The 21,665-nt window shown below is 41.6% G+C and overlaps 1 protein-coding gene across 2 annotated transcripts in view; it reads right to left on the bottom strand.

Annotated features, from left to right (window-relative positions):
* LOC143924586 (5-hydroxytryptamine receptor 2A-like) overlaps positions 1 to 21,665 on the bottom strand; it is a 999,965-nt gene that overhangs the window by 581,473 nt on the left and 396,827 nt on the right. Inside the window, exon 3 of one of the 2 annotated variants that reach the window (XM_077449081.1) lies at positions 1,119 to 1,290. The exons of the other annotated variant lie outside the window; for it this stretch is intronic. The gene's annotated coding sequence lies outside the window, so the exon portion shown is untranslated. The remainder of the gene's footprint in view (positions 1 to 1,118; positions 1,291 to 21,665) is intronic. 2 annotated transcript variants of the gene reach the window in all.

The raw sequence follows: 21,665 nt of genomic DNA on the forward strand, positions 1-21,665 counted from the left end.
CTGGTTGCAGGTCTGTTAGAGGCAATACAGCTTCCAAAATCAATAGCCATCCTCCACTGCAAAGCACACACAGGACAGCAGGATGACATCGCCAAGGGAAACACACTAGTAGATAGAATAGCAAAGGAAGCAGCAAACAGGCAAGATGCTACAATACAAATGCCCTTCCTAGCACCAGAAATGCCCCCTCTAGATCGAACCTTATCTGACCTCCAGGTCCATGCCACCACCGAGGACATTAGACAATGGAACATTGAAGGAGTGCAGAAGAGCCCTGAATCAGGACTCATCTGCCAAGAGGGGAGACCATGCATACCCGTAGCTAGTGCACCCCTATTTATCTTACAATATCATGGGGTAGGACACAGAGGCTGGCAGGTAACATGTGGGTTATTGGATAAAGATTTTTCATCCCTTGCCTTCCCTCCCTAATGAAATCACATGTTGCCAGGTGCATCACATGCATTAGAAACAATCCAAGGTAAAATACGAACACCTTGTTTACCCATCCACAACATTCACTCACGTTCAGATTGATTTTATACACATGCCCAAACTAGGCAAGAGACAATAATATTTACTTGTAATAGTAGATATGTTCTCACGATGGCAGGAATTGTTTGTCACCACAAAGGAAGATGGATTACACAGGAAATAATCCCAAAATGGGGCTGCCCCCTTCAAATGAAGTCAGACAATGGTCCGGCCTTCATAGCCAAAGTGTGTCAAGATTTAGTGAAAACGCTGAAGATTGACTGGAAGTTTCACATCTCATACCACCCGCAGAGTTCCAGAAATAGTAGAAAGAATGAATAGAACACTCAAAGATAAAGTCAGGTAAGCCACAGGGAGAACTTTCAATGGATGGAAAAAGATCCTTCCTGCAGTTCTTGCTGAGGTAAGAATGACTCCCTCTAGAACCATGGGTTACTCTCTGTTTGAGGTCCTGATGGACAGGCCTTTCCCCATCCCATGGGCTAGACAGCCATTAATGTTAGAAAGAGTGGATCTTGACCTTAAACAGGAGGAGTATGTTAAGAAATTGATTGAAACTTTGGACAGAGTTGAAAAACGTGTCGCTCACACCTCTCTTTTTTTCTTCACAGGAACCTACTCACCCTTTCCAGATGGGAGACATCGTGGTGATCCAGCAATTGAATCATACCAGGAAGAAAGAGTATCCATTTGGACCCTCGACTACAGTAATCGCGGTTACCCGAACAGCCATTCTGGTAGAGGGACAACAGGCTTCGATCCATGCCAGTCATGTGAAGAAGGTGAACCAAACACCTAAGAAGCAAGATAAAGTAAAGAGAGGTGAAACAGGTAATACAAGTACTCGAACAGTGAGTGAAGCAGGTGGTCAAGACTCTGAAAAAGATGACCTCGCTTATTTCACCACAGACTTCTGGGAAGGCCTTGGGCCTCCTGCTCTTGCTGACTTTGATGGTGTTTCTGCTAAAATGGATCATGACTCACTGTATTTATCATCCTGAAGACTTGTGTTATCAGACACAGAAGGGATGTGTATTCGGATTATGAGGAAACTAAAACTGATAGTTTCACAGGAAAAATGTTGTTACTTAAATTTAAATATAGCTGTGCCCAGAAATATGCATATGAGAAATGTTTGATATGTAGTAAGCTATATCCTAGTAAAGCCCGTATTCTCCTTATGGCTGTGCCTCTGAATATCACCCCCTTCCTGAATGGAACACAGGGCAGAGAGGCATGTAGTCACACAAGAATTAACTTCTCCATGTCCTCAGATTACTCCACAGTCTTTGACACCTCAGATTGTACCTAAATGACACCATATATATCCTCATGAGCACCCCCGCCCCCACACTGAAATGGCAAAACTACTCTCAATGCTTGCCCTTGCAGGATTCTCTGAATGTACCTAACAAGTTCTCAGTACACAATTACTAGCCTTGGAAAACAGCACATATATTTGATGTGGGAAGACATGACATCCATGGATACCTAGTGATCCCCAGGGGTGGTGTTACTTGGTCTCATTAGTCCTGATAATGGGTATAATTGGAGACAATAAGGGAGGTCACTTACGTAAAGCTAGTATTCATCCTAGTTACCTCCTTAAACATCGTCATGCAAGATAATTGTTTTTGGAAAATGACATGGCCTGGGCATGCTTCCCCTCAGGAACAGGATGGGATATCAACATGATGAAAAGGCTGAATAACTACTCTGGGATTTTGGATGAGATACTAAACATTCTGCTGACATTACTAACCTTAACTTAGAAACAAGGGCAATAAGAAAGCACCTAGAGCTTCATGACTTATCCATTGAGAGCATGAGCGTGACACTCACAGAGTTATGTGAGGTAACAGGTGACTATGAGTGTTGTACCTGGGTATACAATACCAGTATGGAAGAGCCCAATTATCATAACATAATTGCTCAACACAGGAAGGAGGTTGCTAAACTGCATGTTGAAGCAAGGGACCTTGCCAAAATTTGTAATCCCTTGGGCAACATGACGTGGTTTGGTTTCAGTGGAATTTTCTTCTGATTCAAAGATATTGCTATGATCATTATAATGATTTTGCTTTTTGTAATGTTTTTATATGCCTGCTTCAAGCTTGTTGTGTGCATGATATCCTGAGGAACCCAAACCCCTGACCCAGCTGGCGCTAATAAAAGTGTATTTCAGCTACTATTATAACCACCAAAAGGAATAAGTCGAAGAATCTAGAATGCAAATGAGTAAGTCACGTTCATGACTTAAAAGGGGCTTGTAGTAATATGCCCAAAACCATTGTGACTCCATTTTGCTATGTTCCTCCATTTTGTGTAACAACCTTTGATTTGTCTAAATCTGCAAATATGCAGAGATGCTTGCACAGCACTAAACCCTATGTATGGCATTGCGGTTTGGTTTGTTCTTTACTGTTCTCAAAATTTATCCATGGGACAGGTTGCAGGACTTATGACTCATGAACAGATGTTCTGATAACTCGTGATAAATTTATCTTGAATGTTTCAGTATTGTCTAACCATATATCCCATGATTTGTATGCCTCATATTAACCATATTAAGCACTCCCACTTCTTATGATTTTGTAAACTGCATATAAGCTTTGTAAGCACCAAATAAAGACAGACTTCCTTTGAATTCATATTCCTTGTTTCCGTGGTTTCATTGGGTCTCATGGTACTGGGGGTCACGGTGGCCTGCTGGAATTAACCAAGGGTGGTCCACAAGAAGAAGTAATTTCCTTTCAAATTCCACCTTTCATAGGGAATCTAAGGCTAACTGGACCTTTTTTAGATGACTTTCTCAGTCTTGGCTAAAGACAATCATCTAGGTAAGTTTCTGAGAATGCCATATGGAGTCTCAGGACTTTGTCCATGGCTTTCTGAACAGTGACTGAGGCCATGATTGGCATTCTGGCATACCGTCATAACTCCTCTGGTGTGACAAATGCAGTTTTTTTCCTTAGCTTCCATCAAGAATGGGATCTGCCAGTAAGCATTCTTTAAATTGACAGTAGTAATACTGGGCTGGACATAATCTTTTAATTAATTCATCTTCCCAGACAAGCATGTAGTTTGGAGACATTATTTAACTTTTGAAAGACATTACAGAATCTCCAACTTCCATCTGGCTTAGGCACTACAATTATAGTGCTTGACCAACTACAGGAGGACTCCTTGAGTGATGTGATCTCAAAGTCTAACATACCTTTAAGATTTTCCAGTATAATCTCATTGTGGCCTTTAGGTATGTGGTATGATCTCACATTCATGCAGATGTCAGTGATGGGTGAACTGCACATCCACTCCAGGTTGCTGACTACAGTGTTAAATGATGAGCTAAAACAACCTGAGGCAATCCGGGCCTCAGGTTGCTCTGCTTTACCATTTAACATTGTAACCCTATACCTTGGGTGGATTAAAGTAGGGTGCCTCATCTGAATGCTAAGATAATTTTCTCTTGAGATCCTGAAATTGAGCAGGTCTGGCTCAATGGCTGGGGTTTCCACTTATGCTGCAAACAGCTCCAAAGGGGCCCAGGTCAGTCTTGCAGGTTCATATTACTTCTGACACACATCAGCCTTGTTTTTAAGCTAGAGTGTATTATAATTTAGTTTGTTAGAGGGTCCCTCCTTTTCAGGGGAGGCATTTAAACCCTTCAGCTTTTTTTCCTTTAAGTCCCACAGTATCTGGTAGTCTCCTCCAAGCAGCAAGTCACCACCCCCCCAACCTTTAGTCAAGCAGTTATGACTGGGGTTGACAGGGTTACACAGGCCATTGGATTTTCTTTCCCATACAGATACCTTCTTGTTCTGCAGTATCAGCTTTCCCCGCAACATATCCAAATAGAGCAGAGTAACAACACTCCCCCTAGAGTTGAGGAGTGTGACACAGACCACAACTTGCTTTCATTATAAGAGTCAGGATGGCCAATATTTCACCTTTCAACAGTCTCTAATGATTCCTGAGCCATGCCAATGTATGCCTGCTGAGGATCTGCAATAAGAAAAACAACCAGCCTTTGGCCAATAATAGCTCAGGGGGACTAAGTCCATGCCCCACACTATACAAGGCTGCTTACAGAGCGGCAGCATGTAGTGTTGTTGGCGTGGACAGAGAGATAGTTTCAGGAAGGGCATGCCAGAAGCCAAGATGGTGGCCCAATACCAGTGAAAATATTTCTGCAGGTGCCCCTGCATGAGCCAATGCGTGTCTGCATGCTGTGGTGCGCGCGTGCACCCTGTGACAAGTCATGGCGCCAAAGGGGCTATTTAAACTGGGTCAGAACCCAGAATCAATTCTGTCTGCTCTACAGCATTCCCCGTGTGTCCCTGCTATCTGTGCCTGATACCAGTTCCAGTAGATTGACCTGGCTTGTTCCTAACTTCCCCTGCTATCTGCCTGCATCCGACCCCAGCTTGTCTCTGACTCTGCACCTGCCTGCTCCCTCTGCTATTTCGCTGCCAGCTTTGTTGCCGACCCAGCTTGCACCTTGACTCCTACCTCTGCATCAGTTCCTGACCTGCTCGCCAGTGTATGACTCAGCCTGCATGTAGCTGCCTTCTCTCTGGTCCTCTAAGAGCATCTATCCCACCATCAGCTTCATATGCTTCTCAGCCCATGGTATACCAGTACCAGTCTGTTCCAGATTCCAGTCTACTTGGCAGAATAGAAGATACATTCTGGTATTGGACCAGGAATCAATCCACAACAGCAGCACTTATTGGTACTGATTGGCACCACTCATGGGCATTGATTGGCAGCACTGATTGGCAGAACTGATGGGCACTGTTGGGACTGCACAGATAATGAGGACACTAACGATCAGTTTCCTGATTAGCAGTGTAGAAAGGAATTCCGATAACCAGCAAGTGTATTCACACCATGATCAGCTGTGATTGGACAAAGCTTGTCTTGTGGTAAAGAGTTTCTGTGATTGGCTCTTTACATGCCAGGTGCCTGCTGCAATAGATGCCAGAACTGGACGACTGTTCTGTAGCCATCAATCGGCTATAGTGCAGTCCCCTGGGGGGGGGGGGGAGATGCCACCACCCTAAAAAATGCTGCCCAAGGCAAATGCCTTATTTGCTTTAGAGCAGATACACCTTTGCATGCAAGTTCTTCAGGCAGCCCAGTGTGTCAGCTATTCACTTAATTCAAGGTAGAGAACACCTGTCTCCTCCACACACATGGCTAACCCCAGTGTCTCTCTCTGGGATCACTTGTTTAAGGCCCCTTTAACACTGCTGTGGTGCAGTTTGACCACACCAAGGTTGCCATACAGTGTACCTGCGGGTTTGATGCTGCTTAGCTGCACTTACCCCTTTACTTCTATTATGTCCTATGGTTTTGGTGCTATTTCTGAAAGTTCACCAAAAGTCCTGCATTTCTCCACGATGACAAAATACAAAAAAAAAGTGCAGATTAAGCATGCAATGTGTTCTACTGCATATTTAGAAAATAGGTATGAAAATTTGAAAGGTCCATTTAGATCTATGCACTGCAGTAATGCTCATTTTTGAACATGCATTGCTGCAAAGTGTAGCAAGACATGTACCAGGGTACACTGCAGTACATTAAAAGATACGTTGAATGGTATATGGAACATAAAGAGGCCATGGCACCGCGACTGCGCAAGCTTTACTCTACTATCTTTCTACAGAATAGCCTTACTTCCTCTATGAAAGAGGCCCTCATAGTTTTAATTCCTAAACCTAACAAAGACCCACTGTACTGTGAATCTTATAGGCCAATTTCGCTCATAAATACAGATCTAAAAATATTGACTAAAGTCCTGGCCTCCCGTATAAACTCATAACAACATTGATCAGCCCAGATCAGACCGGTTTTATACCAGGCAGAGGTACATACAGTAATGTGCGTAGACTGTTCACCAATCTCCAAGCTCCCAATACTTTGTTAGTTCCCAGAGCAGTGGTGTCTGTCGACGTCCATAAAGCGTTCGACTCTGTTGAATGGCCCTATCTTTTTTATGTTTTAGAGAAATTCGGATTTGGAGAAAATTTTCTCAGATGGATCTCAATATTATATAACCAATCTTTTGCCCATATTAGAATTAATGGAACGATTTCTAAACCATTTCCTATATGTAGAGATACACGACAAGGATGCCCATTATCGCCACTTTTGCTTGCGATTGCTATAGAGCCCTTGGCTAGATTGCTCAGATCATCTTCAGATATACAGGGTATGAAAATCGGCACCTTAGAAGAACGTATATCACTTTATGCAGATGATATGCTACTGTACCTGTCTAACCCCCAAGTTACGATCACGGTGATGCTTAGGCTCAGTAGTGAATTTGGCAAATTCTCAGGCCTTAAAATAAATTGGACTAAATCTCACGTTTTACCAGTAGATCAGGATATCCCATTTGTGCTGCCATTGGATTGCCCTTTACAGATGACTGATAGGTTTAAATATTTGGGAATTACAATACAATTTCCAATTTCCACCTATATTGTGAATAACCTTTTACCATGTATAGAATCTTTCAAAAACAGGATAAAGAGTTGGTTAACCCTGCAATTGACACTGATGGGTAGGGTAAACCTATTTAAAATGGTGTTTTTGCCTAAGTTTTTATATGTTCTTGCAAATAGTCCAATATATGTCAATAAGAAGATCTTTCAGGAAATTGATTCTCTGCTACTGACCCTATTGTGGTTCCCCAAACACCCTAGAATAGCCTTAAAAACATTGCAGCTGTCTACAGCTCAGGAGGGTTTAGCGCTACCAAATTTGAGACTTTATTATTTTGCATCACAGCTTGTCTACATGCATTGGTGGTTGTTCCCACAGATTGAAAATGCTGCGGTAGCAGCGGAAGCGGCTATATTTTCATCCTACGAGGCACTTAACAATTTGGTTTTTAGAAGGACAACTGGAAAAGTGGAGGGCGCTACTATAATTAGGACCTCTCTCAAAATATATAGGCGTTGTCTCCAGCTGAGTCCGGAGGCCATGATATCTATATCTCCTAACCAATCCTGTGTGGTGTAATCCCACTCTCCCCCACTTTATGGCTCTCCCCGCTGCTTCCTCGTGGGCCACAAAGGGACTGAAATATATACATCAGTTGTATAATCAAGGGAACTTTAAATCCTTTGAGGTACTGCGGGCTGAATTTGGGATCCCAGTTTCTTGGTACTTTTGTTACCTGCAATTAAGACACGCAGCCATGGCTCAACTGGGGTTGCAAAATGTATCTTTTCAAAACTCTCCATTGGAGGACGCACTACTACAACCTACACACGTAGGACTGATATCTAGGTACTATAAAATGTTGGGACATCACGACTCTAACCAGCTTCACTCATTAAAAAATTGCTGGCGATTAGACATACCGGACCTTACAGATGAGAATTGGGAGGAACTTCTTAACACATATTTTGTCACTACGCTCTCGGCTAAAGATAAAATGATACAGTTGCGTATTTTTCATAGAGTCTACTACACTCCTTTACGGCTTTTCTATATGCAGAAATGAAACAGTCCTACATGCCATAAATGTAATAGGCATATTGGAGATTTGCTTCACATGCTTTGGGATTGTGAAAGGATCCGACCATTTTGGTCTCAATAACGCAATTTATTGCAAATAATTTTGAGTTACCTAATATCTGCAGCCCAAAGTGGTGTATCCTAGCGATTTTTGAGGATATAGATTTGGGCACGTATCAAAAGCAATTTCTTCATCTTTTGTTGTATTATGCTAGGAAAACAGTGGTCATACAATGGATATATTCCACACCGGTTCCTCTGGACCAGTGGAAAACATGAATAAATCAGGTATTACTGGTTTATAAACTTACATATGAGGCCAGGGGGTGTGCGGGTAAATTTATGAAGATTTGGGGGAAATGGACCGAACTAATGGATACATGTGAATACTCTGATAGGGTGCTGAGTTCTGGGGGAATGTAGGACAATAGGATAGCACACAAGAATGGGTTTTATGGTACTCCAGGGAACAAATAACTAGATCGGCTTAGACTTTATGAATATTTCTCAGGATTGTGCAAAAATGTAATTAAGTGTTGAGGGTTTTTTTTGTTTTGTTTTGTTTTGAGTGTTAAAGTTGGTGATGTTGGTTTCAATTCTGTTGTACAGAAGGTGACACATTTACAAAATCTGAGAAAAGTAAACGTTGTCTTTATATATGTATCAGCAATGTATAAGCAATTGTACTTGTAATAAGTTTAGCAAGTGTATTTTGTATGTGATGAAGACTAATAAAAAAACAGTATTAAAAAAAAAAGATATGTTTGTTTCCAGGTAAAAAAATGTGCATTTATATATTTTGTTTTTTTTATGAGGAGCCTGAGGGGGATTAGACCTGCGATGAGCAGAGTACAGGTGCAATGCCAGGCTCTTGCAGACTCTAAGTACACTGTCTGCCTGTACCTCCTATACAGGCAGACAGTTACTGAAAGCAGGAAGAATCAATGAACTATGAAATCTCTCACCAGTGCCCTCTCGAGTTCATTGAGAACTACAAGCCATCTGCCTGTCAGGGTAATGGCCATAGGACTGGCAATGTCGCCAATATTCATCATGGCTTCACCATACAAACCTCCGAACACATTGGAGTACACAGATGCGCGACAGGGCTAATGGGCGCATGCAGATGAGTGACAGCGCTAACAAGAGCGTGCAGGGGCAGGTTGTGATAGATGCTGATGCTCACTGCCTATATAAATCCATTGCTGAGATCCCTGAGTTGCTGGATTATCGTCAGCTCTCCTGTGTTCACTGTGTTCCTGCATTGTAATCTTGGACTTTCCGTTGAACGACCCGGCTTCCTTTACCCACTTATACTGATCTCCTGGCTTGACCCCTGGCTTATATTTTGACCTACTTCTGCCTGCTCCACTACTTGATCCTTGCTTGGCTCACTAACTCTGCTTCTGCCTGTCTTACCGTGAATGACCTCGGCTTGTTCCAGTAACCCTACCTAAATCCTGAATCTGCTTAAGGACTGATCTTACAGGGTATGACCCCTGGCCTGGCTTCTGATTCTCTTACCGGATTTCTCAGCTACCCACTACATCTGGCTCCTTTCTAGCACGTCTGCCACACAGTGCATCCAGCTTGCTTCAGCTGCTCCACGGTGATCAAGTCATCAGGCCACAACCCCCGACAAACCCTGCTTCGTTGAGCAATGCATTCCCTGTTTCACCTTCAGGGTTGTGCTGCACTCAGCCGCAAGGGGAGCCCTCTCAGCACCTTGGCCTCCAACTAGACTTCTGACGGGGGCGCAATGATAGATGGGACCTGTAGTTTATTCATTTACAGAGTCATGTGAATGAATGATGCAGATGTCTGGGCGGAGCCCCACACAGCTGCACTGTTTTTCAGTTGTGATGGTGTGAAGTGGGAAGGGAAGGGGATTAGCGGTGCCAGGGAGAGGTTACTGCACAAATTACATATTACACCCTAAATACGGGTGTAACATATAACATGTTCAGAAAGGTGAATGTATCCTTTAGACCCCGTGTACACCTATGTGAGTTAGATGTGGTTTACACCGCATCCAATTTGCAGGACATTTTAAAATACCTTAATTTGAATGCATATGGTTCACATATGTGCGTTGCATTTGCACTGCGCATTGCACAAAAAAACATGTGCCTTTTCTGGGCATTGCAGTGCTAATTACAAGCACATTATCTTCTATGGGAGCGCATCTAATTCTCAGATGCATTCCGTTCTGAACACGAGTTCTCTCCCCCTCCTCACTACACCTCCCCCCTCTCCTCCTCTCCCCCTCTCGCTGCCCACTGATCCGCAGCTAAAATGGAGAGGAACCACTGAACAGCTGTTTTTCCCCTTTGCAGAGAAAACGGAACTGGAATTGTGTGAACCCAGCCGCACATGTGTGAACACAGCCTGAATTATGAATTGGAATGTGCTGCATTGGGAAAAAAAAATTGTGAAGGTTTGATTTTAAAGGATAAGTTCACTTTTTGTAACATGTTACATGTTACACCCATATTAATGTAACATGTAACCTGTTATGAACAGACTGGCTCCCACAACCCCTGTTCCCCAATCTGACAGCTAGGGGGTGATCTTCTCCCTTTCCACTAGCTGTCACAATTTGCATCATTCATTCACAGTCCTCTGCGAATGAAAAAACTACAAGGTCCAGCAGCCTTAGTGGCTTTTGCCTTGTAGCTTTCCATGAACTACCACTGTGCTGTGAGTTCATTCTCTCTTCCTGTCAGCATATATCCGCTTGCTCGCATGAGCAAGCTGATACACTGACAGATCTGCAGGAGACCTGCATGGAATCAGCGATCTGATGATCACTGGTGCAATGCTTTACAGTCTTACAGTCCTGCAACAAAAATAATAAATGCGCATGTTTTTACCTGCAAAAATATTTTTTTTTATTTTTTTTAAAAGGGAACTTATCTTTAAGTTTATTGTGTTGCATTGGCAGACCATTTACATGAATGAGCTCTCAAAAAGAAATGCACGTTATCTTCCAACATAATACATCTTAATGCACACTGTGACAGACCAGATAGGTCTAAATTGTCCCAGGTGTTTTTATATTATGGTGATAGGCAGTCATGGAAATCTTTATATTATAATGTTTACATTGACAAATGCGGAAGAAGGGTTATTTCCAAGAGAAAACAGCATAAATCAGAGTCAGCCCAGGTTCACACTGAGCTGCGGGAATGAAGCCGTGAGAGTTCAGCTGAACTGAGTATGATTTCACTCCCGCATGTCAGTCCCGATTTCAACCGCGATTTCAGAGACATCTGTGCAGGTTTCTGCACAGATGTCAATGAAAAAGCGCCACCCGAAATCACAAAAAGTAGTACAGAAACTACTTTTGAAATTGGTGCAGCACCTTAGATGTGGTGCCGCACCGATTAGGGCGGTGCCATTGATGGCAATTGCCGCCGATTTGACATGCGATTAGACATGTCAAATTGCATGTCAAAATGCTCCAGTGTGAACCAGGGCTCTGAACTTGCTTACACTTAACAAATAGAATTGGGCAACTGTGTTTTTTTTTTTTAAGTTCAAGAGTTTAATCCATATAGGCAACAAACAAATTATTCTTAATTCATATTTTCTGCTAGCTTGGAAAATAGTGCATAATAATCAAAGGTATTTAAGAAGAGCAACACTTAGATCTCTAGGAAGTTGTCACTTTGGCTTTGATGTGTTACTGTTTAATTCACCATCACTTTTGGATAAAAAGAATATGAACAGCATGTACTCAGCATGTAATTTGCTTTTCATGTAGAAAACACAACTTAGATTTTGAGCAATATTGGATTGAGATGCTAGGCTTTTAGCTGAATGGTATCATCAGCTTCAGATTGTGACAATTCATGAGGTTTATAAATTAACTTGTCAATGCCAAGAACAAGGATATGCTACTCTTGGTCCTTGGTGAAGTTTAAAAGCTTTAAGCAGTCATTTTATTAAATCATATCTGTGGCTGTGTTTAAAATGAAAAGGCTATACATCTATCCAGTCATTCTCAGTGGAAATGTCCCAGCACACTTACCAGCTAGCCTGCAAAAAAAAACAAAAAAACAAAAACAAATTGACTCTGCCTAACAATTTATGTTAAAAATAGTTGCCCACACGGATTGGGGCATGGGCTGCTGCGGACTGTAATGGTGGCTTAAGTTCCTAGCTGCACTACGTTGCTCGGATTCAGAGCAACTCGCAGCGACTGTCTGACCCCCGATCCAGCTACATGGAGAGGGTAAGGACTCAGGACCATCCCAGGTATGTACAAGACGCGATATAAGCTGCCTGCACCCTGTTGTCTCACTGATTATTTCAGCAACGTTGACATGAACTCAGCCCAAGATGGCACCGGACCCGGGAACAAAAAAAACAATCCGCCCTGCTCTCTGGCTGTGAAGACACAGAGCACCGCATCCCACCTGGAGGATTCCCCTGCCATACTCACCAGAGATGACACGGACACCCTGCGCTGACCTAACATCCCTTCCTCGATGCAGGACATGGAAAGAGGTAAGAGGCTGGCATCCTTCTATGCTCTCTCCCCTAGCAAAGAGCCCCAGCCCAAAAAACAGCTCTGGGCTAATCTGTCAAATGTAGCTTCCGACACAGCACACATCCCGGCTCTAGCAGCCATCCGTCTGTCAGACAACCCTGTGTCAGAAGCCATGCTAAAATCCATGCTGCTGACCATGCAAAAAGACCTGCACAGGGAAATACAGTTTTCAATCTCTCAAATAAATTAAAGGGTGGATTGTTTGGAAGAAAGAGCTGATGTGCTAGAGGAAAACATGCATGACCCTGCTAAAGTGTATAATGAGCTTTTAGATGCACATGATCAACAAGCACCACATTAAATTGAAATTGGCTGACTTAGAAGATCGCTCCAGATGAAAAAACAATAAATTTAGAGGTTTCATTTTTGAACTGGGCAATGAAGGGTCAAGACTAGGTACCACATTCCATTGGGTAAAAGAGAATAATTGGTAAAGAACAAGCAGGACCAAAAATGTCAAATGAAAATGTATCTGCTCCCTCATATACTATATATGTTTCGCACAATCCCTCTACCCATTCTCCCCATTCAGTTAAAGAAATTACAAGGAATAATCAACACATTTATATGGCAACATAAAAAACTCAGGCTCAAGAAAGACATTATCCTCACCTCTGTACACCACAGGGGAAAGGGAGCCCCAACCATCCAGGCATATTATAGGGCAGTGATCCTGGACCAACTCAGAGAATGGTGGTCACCTAACTCCAAAAAAACATACACCCAAATTAAAGCCACAGCTCTCAACATGGACACAAAACATCTTCTTACTGCTGCTCTGAATGGAAACACAGACTGGTTGGGTACTTTAAGGTTATTTTCTCTCGGAGTCAGCCCAGTGGGAGTGCCACTCTTGCTGTGCTTTCTGGGAGAGGGTACTTAAGATGCGGATGTCATGTGTTTCGGGGTTTCCGGTCCAGATGTTCTGACTCCATGGTCCTGGTCCCCCTGACCAGTCCCCAGGGTGCCTATGGCCTGGGGTGTGGATCCATCCGACTTTACATCTCGGGGCTGACTAGCCCGAGGCAAGGAAACTAAGGCAAGGATTCGGAGGTGGTCCAGTGCCATCTCAGGTTGTGGAGAGGCCCAGCAACTTCGTAGTTATCCAGGGCAGGACTCTTCAGAAGAAGGCCAAGCAAGGGTTGGCTTCTTAGCAAGAGCCCGGTAAAGCTGAAGGACCTAAGTGAATCCAATCTCGTGCGGTATCGCCGGACCGGCTGCAAGATACTGGTACCACACAAGTGTTCTACAAGTTTTCTAGTTTCCTGTTCCTGTTCTACAACAAAGTCTGTGGCGGAGACTTATTCCTTCATGTTCTACAGCAAAGTCTGTGGCAGAGACTTATTTCTACATGTTCTATAACAAAGTCTGTGGCCCAATCTCGTGCGGTATCACCGGACCGGCTGCAAGATACTGGTACCACACAAGTGTTCTACAAGTTTTCTAGTTTCCTGTTCCTGTTCTACAACAAAGTCTGTGGCGGAGACTTATTCCTTCATGTTCTACAGCAAAGTCTGTGGCAGAGACTTATTTCTACATGTTCTATAACAAAGTCTGTGGCAGAGACTTGTTCCTGATTTAAGCACCCTGCTGGCTTCTAGGCCTGGTGAGAGAAGGACTATCCAACTAGGATGAGGATCCAGCTGTGAATGGCTATTCTCTGGATTTTATTCAAAGTAAGACATTTCTTATATACTGGCTTTGACACTAAGAGTACCTGGACTTTTCACCTAACCCTCTGATCCTATACTGAGAGACTGTTGTTAATTACATTTTTGCAAATAAAAATCCCTTTAAGCGGATCTGTGGTCAGTCTCTATAGTGTATGGGCCTTCTACCACAGGAAACCCCTAGACACAAATTGAGGTGAAGAAGGTAACGGTAAGCCCATTAAAACCAGCCGCTCCTTCGGGGGTCAGTGCTACACATATATGCTCAAGCTCAGTATATATGATATATGACAGGTGCTGCAACCACAAAAAATGAATATTCAGCTCAAAAACATGTACAACAAAAATTTAGATGTGCAACTAAAAATGTGTAAATAAAAAACTTCTGCAAACAGATACTGGTGGCACTGGGGAGCTACAGTTCATTGAGGGAACCATGAATGGCAATATGTACTGTGACATAATGAATGATCCCCTCCCTTTGGAGAGTGGACCGCAGGGCAGTTTTCCAACATGATAACGACCCTAAACACACCCCCAAGATGACCACTGCCTTTCTAAAGAAGCTGAGGGTAAAGGTAATGGTCTGGCCAAACATGCCTCCAGACCTAAACCCTATTGAGCATCTGTGGGGCTTCCTCAAATGGAAGGTGGAAGAGCGCAAGGTCTCTAACATCCACCAGCTCTGTGATGTTGCCATAGTAGAGTAGAAGAGGACTTCAGTGGCAACCTATGAAGCTCTGGTGAACTCCATGCCCAAGAGGGTTCAGGCAGTGCTGGAAAATAATAGTGCCACACAAAATATTGACATTTCTGGCCCAATTTGGACATTTTCACTTAGGGGTGTACTCACTTTTGTTGCCAGCGGTTTAGACATTAATGGCTGTGTGTTGAGTCATTTTAAGGGGGACAGAAAATTTACACTGTTATAGAAGCTGTAATCTCACTACTTTACATTGTAGCAAAGTGTAATTTCTTCAGTGTTGTCACATGAAAAGATATTATAAAATATTTACACAAATGTGAGGAGTGTACTCACTTTTGTGAGATATATATATATATATATATATATATATAGAGAGAGAGAGAGAGAGAGAGATAGAGAGGAAGATATATATATATATATATATATATATATATATATATATATATATATATATATATATATATATATATATATTTATTTATATATATATATATTTATATATATATATATATATATATATATAGATAGATAGATATATATATATATATACATATATATATATATATATATATATATATATATATATATATATATATATATATATATATATATATATATATATATATAGATAGATAGATAGATAGATAGATAGATAGATAGATAGATAGATAGATAGATAGGTAGATTCTGGAACTGTTTGTTTTTTTGTTATGTTTTCTCTTTACTATGAATACCATTTACAATTGTTCCAGCGTTCTAGCATTACTTAACTATAGAATATATAAAACATTCAAATACATTTACCTTCAAGCTACACAGCTCTCAGTGAAAAAAATACATGACACTATCCTTACTTTTTGATCTGAAATTTAAATACCTTTGGTGTCAGGTATTGAGGGCAAAAATCATTCTGAAGTAAATCTAACTGTACACTGCAGAAACAATATTTTATATGGAACATAACTTGCACTAGAAAAGTAACTAAAACATGTTGGTATGAAGTTTGACCCCAAGATTAGATGTAGTACTGGAAGAAAACTATGTAAGCTACCTCTAGTAAATCAGTCACTAAAAAATATGATGGAAATAGGGGGACCCTAGTTTACAAAAATTGGAAGAATATGTTCTTTTAAAATGTAGGTATGACCTGATATAAAAAATCCCCATGAAATCCAGCTATACATTCAATAAAAATAGTACTTTTATTTAGTGAATAACACCTTAAACCCATAAATCAGTCTTTACCTTTAATAAAGTCTATCTGGGTAACTAGCTAAGTTGGAAAAATTCAAGCCGCCACTGACAACTTCTATTTAAAGTATACGTAAACCCTCAACTTGTCCTACGTATACTATACGTAAACCCTCAAAAAACCCTAAACAACCCATTCAGTTTAAAATAAATTTCAATAAAAAAAATGTGAGCTCAGATAATGGTGCCTTCGAAGGGTACCTTTGAGCAGCAAGGGAAAAAGGGGACTATTTCGGTACCCATATGTAGTAAATCGACTTTGAAAAGGGTATTAAAAAAACATATAATTATTTATTAAAGATATTATTTAACAATGACATCACAAAAAAGGAAGACAATTACAGATAAATCACATATTGAAAAACATTACATGATCATTACATTGGTTTTTTAGAATTTACAATAATGTGTGTTGCCCCTCCAAAAAGTCAGGGGTCATTGGATAAAGGGTTTGGCCGTTTTCCTCGAATAGTTTCGCGACAGAACGACGCTTTCTCAAGAGGCGTCACCCATGCAATCTATTAAAATATAACAATGGTTTATTGAAAAATCCATAAATAAAAACAATTTAATTAGATATACCAGAAGAAAGAATAACGTTGTCATTGTACAACATAATTTGCAAGATATCAAAAAAAGTTATTGTCAATATTATATTATATATTATTTTAATTGTTTTAATTGTCTTCCTTTTTTGTGATGTCATTGTTAAATAATATCTTTAATAAATAATTATATGTTTTTTTAATACCCTTTTCAAAGTCGATTTACTACATATTGGTACAGAAATAGTCCCCCTTTTTCCCTTGCTGCTCAAAGGTACCCTTCGAAGACACCATTATCTGAGCTCACATTTTTCTATTGAAACTTCTATGGGATGATGGTACCTCCTATACACATTTCTTTATAAGGCGATACCATACTTCAGTTTAAAATAAAAATGAAAGGCAAAATATATATTGTTATCCTAAAAGAGCAGGAGCCTTCCCTCCCGCCACTTTCTGCCGCTCTTCCCATCCCGCCAGGAGATCCAAGTCAACAGCCACTGCATCCGCAGGCTAGGCTGACACCTGTAGGAAGCCTGATTTGGCTCCGACCGGGTCTCCAATGTAAAATCTCAGAAGCAACGTAACAAAGCCACTTCCGGTTTACTTGGATGACAATAGCGCCGATTTAAAAAAAAAAAAAACAGTATTCAGAATCGCCGTTTGTGACGATCTGAATACTTTTAAGTGCAAAGTAGGGATTTGGGATCCCTCCATAAAGACTACCTGTAACTACCTATTACTATCACAAGGGATGTTTACATTCCATGTGACAACAATAAATGTGATCAGATTTTTTTACTTTTTAAAAGCGCCCCTGTCCCCATGTGCTCAAAGAAAAAGCAAATACACAATGTAAGCGGTGTTCAAACCACACATGTGAGATATCGACGCAGTCGTCAGAGTAAGAGTAATAATTCTAGCACCAGCCCTCCTCTCTAACTCTAACCTGGTAACCGTTAAAAAAAATTTCAAGCGTCACCTATGGAGATATAGGCCCGTAGTTTGTCGCCATTCCACAAGTGTGCGCAATTTCAAAGAATGACATGTTACATGTTACATATCTATTTACTCTGCATTACATCACCTTTCACGTTGTACAAAAAAATAATTGGGCTAATTTTACTGTTTTGTTCTTTTTTAATTCATGAAAGTGTTTTTTCCCCAACAAAAAATGTGTTTAAAAGGCAGCTGCGCAAATACAGTGTGACATAAAATATTGCAACAATCACCATTTTATTTCCTAGGGTCACTGCTAAATATATAAATACATATATAATGTTTAGGGGTTCTAAGTAATTTTCTAGCAAAAAATATGGATTTTAACTTGTAAGCAACAAATGTCACGCTTAGGCGTGAAAGGGTTAATCTACTGTCTAGGGCTCATACTAGCTATGAAAAACAAATTCTTAAAACAGATGGGCCTAAACCCTATACTAACTGTTAATCCATTAAACTCACCCCAAGCCTCAAAATGTGACATGTTTATCACAATCTGATGGTATCTGTGCATTTGCATGGATGTATAACTGAGAAAACTATTTTGATGTTTTATTTGATTATGTATGCTTGTATATGCTTATGTATTGGTTACTAATGGGTTTACTGGTACTGTACAGTGGTGTGAAAAAGTGTTTGCCCCCTTCCTCATTTCCTGTCCCTTTGCATGTTTGTCACACTTAAGTGTTTCGGAACATCAAACCAATTTAAACAATAGTCAAGGACAACACAAGTAAACACAAAATGCAATTTGTAAATGAAGGTGTTTATTATTAAAGGTGAAAAAAAATCCAAACCATCATGGCCCTGTGTGAAAAAGTGATTGCCCCCCTTGTTAAAACATACTATAACTGTGGTTGTCCACACCTGAGTTCAATTTCTCTAGCCACACCCAGGCCTGATTATTGCCACACCTGTTCACAATCAAGGCATCACTTAAATAGGAGCTGCTTGACACAGTAAGGTCCACCAGAAGATCCTTAAAAGCTACACATCATGCCGAGACCCAAAGAAATTCAGGAACAATTGAGAAAGAAAGTAATTGAGATCTATCAGTCTGGAAAGGGTTATAAAGCCATTTCCAAAGCTTTGGGAATCCAGCGAACCACAGTGAGAGCCATTATCCACAAATGGCGAAGACATGGAACAGTGGTGAACCTTCCCAGGAGTGGCCGGCCGCCCAAAATTACCCCAAGAGCGCAGCGACGACTCATCCAAGAGGTCACAAAAGACCCCACAACAACGTCCAAGGAACTGCAGGCCTCACTTGCCTCAGTTAAGGTCAGCGTTCATGCCTCCACCATCAGGAAAAGACTGGGCAAAAATGGCCTGCATGGCAGAGTTCCAAGGAGAAAACCACTGCTGAGCAAAAAGAACATCAAAGCTCGTCTCAATTTCTCCACAACACATCTTGATGATCCCCAAGACTTTTGGGACAACATTCTGTGGACCGATGAGACAAAAGTGGAACTCTTTGGAAGGTGTGTGTCCAAGTATATCTGGCGTAGAAGGAACACTGCATTTCATAAAAAGAACATTATACCAACAGTAAAATATGGTGGTGGTAGTGTGATGGTCTGGGGCTGTTTTGCTGCTTCAGGACCTGGAAGACTTGCCGTGATAAAAGGAACTATGAATTCTGCTGTCTACCAAGAGATCCTGAAGGAGAATGTCCGACCATCTGTTCGTGTACTCAAGCTGAAACGAACTTGGGTTCTGCAGCAGGACAATGATCCTAAACACACCAGCAAGTCCACCACCGAATGGCTGAAGAAAAACAAAATGAAGACTTTGGAGTGGCCTAGCCAAAGTCCTGACCTGAATCCTATTGAGATGTTGTGGTATGACCTTAAAAAGGCAGTTCATGCTCGAAAACCCTCTAATGTAACTGAATTAGGACAATTCTGCAAAGATGAGTGGGCCAAAATTCCTCCAGGACGCTGTAAAAGCCTCATTGCACGTTATCGCAAACGCTTGGTTGCAGTTGTTGCTGCTAAGGGTGGCCCAACCAGTTATTAGGTTTAGGGGGCAATCACTTTTTCACACAGGGCCATGATGGTTTGGATTTTTTTTCACCTTTAATAATAAACACCTTCATTTACAAATTGCATTTTGTGTTTACTTGCGTTGTCCTTGACTATTGTTTAAATTGGTTTGATGTTCCGAAACACTTAAGTGTGACAAACATGCAACAGAACAGGAAATGAGGAAGGGGGCAAACACTTTTTCACACCACTGTATATCAACCTTATTGCATGCAGTTTATGGTTTATACTTTATATATTAATTCTGGATAATAATAAAAATAGATTAAGCATCAACCTAGACACTACACATGGAAGTTTCTTTTGCTGTTACTGACTCAAAACAATTATGTAGGATGAGAGTCCTGACTTATGACAGGTAGGTACAAGCAGTTTATCTATTCTATCCTTACAAGCTGCTGTTAAACAGTAAAAAAAAAAAAAAAAATCACCGCTATCACCTGCCTAGTCGCAGAGATTGAAAGGGCCCAGCTGATCTTCTCACCAGACAGATAGTATTTTTGATCCAATGGTTTACCTTTTATTTTCAGCAGAGAGCATGTCAATCTTCTGCAATCTTCTGCTATTCAGAGGACAACCATTGAAAAGAGATCAAATGTCCTCATACAGATCAGCTGTAAAACTGAAAATAAAATAAAAAACTGACGTATTATTTTGTGCACCCTAAATCTACTCCACCCTATATAAATAAAGGCTGCACACCAAATAATTGTCAACTGAAATGAAATCAAAACTGTGTAAATTGGCTGTGTCTAATTTTCAACAATAAATGCAAAATAAAAACAATCCAGTGGCATAATAAGTGAAAACAAACAATCCGAATCTTTGAAGTATAGACCTGTCTCCCCCTGAGGAAGTCAGGTCTATACTTGAGGTGAGCGCAGTGGTGAACGGTGGTGGGATTCACATATACTGTATATACCCAGGAGTCACAGGGTGAAGAAAAAGCACATCATAAGGATCACAGCTTTAAAGAACTTCCCACGCTGATGGGGGCGTGGCGACCGAGCTCCAAGATGGACGTGTGAGAAGTGAGCTCCGCTCGGCCGCCGATATCCCAAAGTCCATCGGTGACAAGCGATCGTGCAGCTTCACCCGCTCTATAGCGCAAGCACCGTCTAGCCATGCCGAAGAACAAAAAGCACCTGCAAACACAGCGGAAACTTCCGAACTTCTTCCGAGTGTGAGGGCCTCCACAAAATGGTGCCGGGGCACGAGAGGATCGCTCTGCGCTCCAGGCCACAAACCTCGAGAAGGCCCTACATCACCAACTCCATCCCCGAGCTGCATCTCTCAGCGGATCATCCTCAGGGACTGCCAGCCCGTCCACAAGGAGTCCGGTTAAGCAAAAACAGCGGATCTCCTCACCGGACGGATCCCTGGACGGCCGTGACATGGAGGTAAGCGGATCCCCTGCTACAGGCCTTGCTCCACAAACACACGCCTCTGACCCAATTGCGGCCTATCCCACCTCAGACAGGCCGGTCACGGATATGGTCCTAAAGGAGATGCTGTTGTCCCTTAAGGCCTCCATACACGCAGATATCACTGCAGAACTCACTAACTGCCATAAGGAAGTTTTAGCTCTGGGTAACAGAGTAGATCATGTAGAACAAAAGATGAGGGAATGCACTACTTCCTTCAATACTTTAGTGGAGGCCCACAAGTCACACAGGGAAGAAATTGCATGGTTGAAAAACAAGGTGGCCGACCTCGAGAACCGATCCAGGAGGTGTAACATAAAAAATAGATTCATACACGAGGCCATACCTTCAACCCAACTGCTGCAGTATTCTGCACCATTCTTCCTGCACTATCCCCTCAGGACTTAACAATTGACAGGATTTACAAGATCCCTAAACCTGC

Source organism: Lithobates pipiens, unplaced genomic scaffold, assembly GCF_037356315.1.
Source record: "Lithobates pipiens isolate NorthernLeopardFrog02 unplaced genomic scaffold, aLitPip1_a1.2 Scaffold_1, whole genome shotgun sequence".
Taxonomy (NCBI): Eukaryota; Metazoa; Chordata; class Amphibia; order Anura; family Ranidae; genus Lithobates; species Lithobates pipiens.